The following is a 5,548-nucleotide window of genomic DNA, read 5'->3' as shown; positions in this document are numbered from 1 at the left end:
AATTTTTTACATATCGTATCAGGAAATTGCAGTAGTAGGACGATATGGGTTATTACCGTTATTTGCATATTATATTTTGTTTATGAATTACTCAAAATAAAATTGATATGCATTTAGGCTCACGTTAAAATTAATATTTTTTATCAAATTCCTTTATTTTTAGTTTGCCAAATATTTTTAACAAAACATTTTAACCAATACACTTAAATATAACTTAAATATAACTTTAAAACTTGAAGGGCGAACTCTCACAAAAATTAAAGTGGTTTGCAATCCATAAGTCAAAAATGCAAAGTCGCTTCCGACAACGAGAACACTTAATAAAACGTGGTTTCGTACAACTTGGCATTTCACAAGTTGCAGCTTCATCTACTGAAAAAGTAAAACAAGCTTGCCTAACATTTAAAAATTCTACTTTCTCTTCTGTCAAGCCACTGGAAAACCAACAATATTGTATCATTGGTTTAAAAATTGGTGCGGATATCATGAAATGCAAAAGTGATTGCAATTTTATGATACCCATTCGTGTAGTCCAATTGTCTTCTTGGTTTAATCCGTTTATATTAATGTGTACTTCCAAGCCAGCTAATATCTCTCTAGCAAGACCCTTTAGCTGTCTGTGGAATGTTGTGTCTAAGGGCTGAGCAAGCGGTGTACACTTTTCTGGAATGATTTTCAAATTAATTTCAGGCATATCATTTTGTTCGCCAAAAAATTTTGTATAAGAATCAATTTTAGTTTGCCCATTCCAGCTATCAAGTATATATAAAAAATCTTTTGTCACATTAGGCACTACCATTTTCTCCACAAAATACTCACTAAGGGACGTAGATAATTTACCGGATGTGCTGCAAGTCAAAGTTATATTTGATGGCAGATATGACTCCACGTCCTTCTTTACTTTTGGTCTTAACTTGCCACCCGTCTCTTGTAAGCATAAAAAGACATTACCAACAATGTCACCTTGCATATTAATTAAATACTGGACTGTGTACGAGTGAGTCGATAAATTTTTGGGGGATTGTGCATAACCATAAACAATTTTTTCTCCCTTGTAGGTCAGCGTGCGTTTCGATGTTATTTCGTAGGAAAAACCACACTGATCCGTATTAAATATGTGATCTTTGGCATATTTATGAGTAATTCCGCGAATCTCCGATTGAAATTTTTTGGCAGAAGCAAGAATTTCCTCTTCAGACCTAACTTCTCTTTTACTAATTAGTTGCGTGATTTTTCTACTTGATATCCTATGAGTAGACTTGAACCTAATTAGCCAACTAGGGGACCCCTTAAATTTAAAGTTAACATCATTAAATTCTAAACATTTTTGTATTGCCCAAAACCGTAAATGAGAGGAGCGTAAAATTTTAAATGTTTTTCGGGCTTCCTGCACTTGTGCAAAAACATGCTCGTCAATAGCTCTAAATTTTTCCAGTCGACTGTGTCCTTTTCTTACTTGACTTCTCCAATTATAAAGCGTCCTTTTGTCGGGGATTTCGGGTGCGCCATTAGATTTTAAAGATGTCCATGACCATTTTGGATGGGAATCCCATAGTGCGATAATTTCTTTTTTTCTTTCCATTGAAATTACTAAAGGCTCTCGTCCAGCTTTTGATGGAGACTCGTACTTGAAGTCATCATCTGAATCGCATTTCTGATTTTCATAATCCTCTTCGTCGGGTGAGGTGACATCATTTTGGTGCCACGTCCCTGTTATATCTGTTAATTATTTATATTAAATAAGTATAAATTTTTAAATTTGTGGAAGTCAATAATTTATATATAATGCATAACGCTAGGTTGGCAAAATAATTATTAAACGAGGAATAATAATAAAGGGTTCACACTTTCTAATATTAAATAGTCGTCTTGTTGCTGGTCATACTCCTGAAGATTGTCTAGAAAAGACTCGAACAATTTTCTGGCAAAAAGAATTTCTCGATCTGTTGCAACATTGACCTAAATACAAACAAAATGTAATATAATACTACTACACTTCAGCAGATTATCTAATGTACTAATTATTTTACTAACCTTTGTGAATTGACGATAATGCGTCTCTAGTATTTTGGTAAATTCGACGAGAATCCCAAATGGATTAGGAATATCATCGTCATCCCCATCAGCTGAAAAATACCAAAAATATAATTAATTAATTAATTATCTCGATGAGTACTTAATGCTTACCGGAAAATCCAGACTGGGTCTCGATTATCGATGGACTTTCTATTTCAAAATTATTATTAAGTTGTTCTCCCATCTTTACTAAGATTTAAAGGCAAATCATTGAGTAATTTTGGGTCTCGTTTACGGAAACATCCCCAACTTGTTTCACCTTCCTTGGGGAGGGTTGGGAGTTTAGATAATAATTCAGCACCTTTGGAAGCGGCGAAGAAAAATTTGTCAACTCTTGAGAGGAAGAGAAACTTTCAAATAAAGAGAAACTTTCAAAAGATCAGTGATTTAAAATTAATAGGTCTAATAGGGTTAATTCGAATTTATCTCTGATGTGTATCACTTCGAATTCCCCGGTTTGATCAGTCTCATGAATCAACGAAATGTTTTCCATTTCATCAAGCTACGCATGAAAAATTCCAATTTTAAAATTTACTAAAAAACAATATTTATATATTTATATATATTATGCTTACCTATGTTTTCAATAATATTAATATGAAATTTCCTGATACGATATGTAAAAAATTATATGCAAAAAGTGTGTGCAAAAACTAAACATAATCTGCCTCTGGCCAGAATCGAACTCGTGTCATCTAGAAGCAAAAGGAGGAGTGCAGACCATTAGACTACACTGGTCTACACTGTGTAATATTGGGTAAAAACTTCTAGCAATATAAATTGAGGCAAATCACTCATTCATCCTCCTCCGCAGCAAACCCTAGTCCCTCATAAATTAATTAATTTCTCCATTGTTTCCGGCCATTGAGTTTAATTACTTCACAAACGTAGTGGGCCCATATCAAACTGTCACGTGACAACGTTTGGACGCCATCGGCTGTGGAGGGGTAGACAATTAGTCCTCCTTAATGTCGATTCTCGTATTTGATGAAAGTTGTTGGATTTCGCATGGTCAACTTTTTGGAGGTGAAATCAATAATAGATGTTACCATTTGATTCATTGCCCACCGTCGACATACCATCCATTTTGGTCTTCTATATATATTTCCAACCCATTTTTGTTCCTAAATTGTAACTAAAATAATTTATTCGGAAATCACACTTGCCCCTCAAGAAAAGCACACTCGCCCCATGTCTCACAAAATTGAGGGGCAAGAGTGAGTTAATTTTAATTAAATTTCAGGTCCACCATGAGAGTTAAAATTTTGTATACATATTCCATATCTAATGAAGACTTGGTATTTAAAAAATTAGATTTTTTTGCCTTTCAGTTTAGGAGTAATCAAAATTTCAAAAAAGTGCAAGAGATTTTATTTTGTAAATTCTAAATTCACTGTTAGGAAAATTGATCTTGTGGTAGTTCTGGGACAACTAGATATATAAACTTTTATGAACTGTTACAACAAATAATGATTTAACAATATACGCTGCACTAGTTGACCACAATTATCATGAGGTCAATGATATAAATCGAAACGAAATTTCCCCAAGAGCACTCTTACCCCTTGTGACCCTACATATTTCCAACATTCTGATCTTTTACCCATATTGATAAAAATGACCCCACCGGAACGTTTGGAATAGACACTGACACTTTGTATACTGTCACCCGAACAAAATCAATGGCGCTGACACTTTGTCCACTGACACTCCAAAAATCTGCTGACACCGACACACCGTGTGTCGGACACCAAGTGTCCGCGCATCTATACTCAATGGTCTCAACTACTTTTATTTGGCTCATCCTCATACATGGTTCCCAATTATTAATGTTTTAAGTGTAAGGAAAATTTCAAGTAGATGGTATAAGTGTTATTAAAGTTATCACAACGGACGAACTGACGGGTTACGCGGTGCACAACCTTTGAGTCAGGTCACAAAGACCTGGTTGACTTTATCGATTTAATTTTTTGCCAATTAAGCTTAAACACAAATTCTGAGTCGGGCTCTGCGAACTTTTGCCATGGTTTTTAAATATTTCTAAAGATTTAATTGGTAACGAAAGGCGCTTGACGACAAAAAATGCACGAGTCGGGCCCAACAAAAATTCTTATCCCTTAATGTTATTTTATTCTATTTTCCCGCTTTTGTTTTACCTTGTTCATCCCGCAATGACTTTCGGTATTATGGGTACTGTCCACTTTGAGTTTCTTTATTTTAGTGAGATGCTTGAAAAAGGTGAATTTCTGCTGAAAGTGGGCAAGGCTATGTAAAGGAGTGGGAATTTTGAAAATGTATTACAAAAGGAAGTTGACAGCCATGCGCAAATTAGTGTAAAAGTTGGGATGCAAAATACAATCTTCTTTGTGGTAAGGAGAAAACGAAGGCTACAGGTTATAATTTGATTTTTAATTACCTCAATTCAAAATGCCCCATTTGCGGGCGGAGTTTACGCAACATTGGCAAGTGGGAGGTGAGGGAGACTCCCCCGGCGAGTGGCTATATTTTCTACATACAACCTTACGGCAAGCCACCTCCCACTTGTCAGGTTATATGTATTTCTAATCATCATGAATATTTGAACATTCGCGTGAGTTTACTTAAACATTAAAGGTTAAAACTTTAAATTAAACAAACAGTTTAAATTAAACATTAAAACGTAAACATTGAAGGCCTCTATTGCCGAAAATGGGGACAGTGCAATTTATGCAAATGAGGTGACCGCAAAGAAAAATTGATGTAAATATTTTTGTACTACAATTAATTTTATTAAGTTGTACATTTATATCAATTTAATGTATTGATAACTGTGTTAAATTGTAACTCATATCTAGTAAAATTAACTTTTGTCCTTAACTGTGTTATAGTTTTCATTAAAAATAGATGAATTAGTTATGTTAGATTAGTGCCGAATGTTGGTAAGTAAGATTTGCCAGTAATATATAAGTTATATGCATGTGTGTACAGATGTTTAATAGTAATTGCTTATTTTAATTTAAAGTAAACCCTTCTGAAAATTATTAATGATTTATTTTTCCCCACAACTTATGGCTCTGATATCAGAGGCATAATTATTATATGTTCTTGGTAAGTGATAAAAATCTACAGATTTATTTAATTAAATTGGCTAAAATTTAGTACCTACAATAATTTTACACCTATGTAGAAATGGCAAGAAACTTATTGTTTGTACAATAATCTAAATATATTAAGTTGAAGTTTCGTTTATTGGGTTGTACAAGACTTCTGGTCTGAATTATTAATGCACATGGAATCTACCACAAGGGTGAAAACTTTAATATTAAAAGTAAATCTACATAAATATGTACATACACTTGGAAACTTGAAAGTTGAATAGTCTTTGCTTGCTGTCTCATCCTCGCATTTCGTAGTAAAAGTATTAATTAAAGTAATTTGCAATATGATAAAGATTATGAATTTAAACATATTTATCATGAGTAAAACTGGGTTA

The sequence above is a fragment of the Folsomia candida genome, unplaced genomic scaffold (genome assembly GCF_002217175.1).
Source record: "Folsomia candida strain VU population unplaced genomic scaffold, ASM221717v1 Fcan01_Sc029, whole genome shotgun sequence".
NCBI lineage: Eukaryota > Metazoa > Arthropoda > Collembola > Entomobryomorpha > Isotomidae > Folsomia > Folsomia candida.
Note: the sequence above shows the minus strand (reverse complement) of the source record.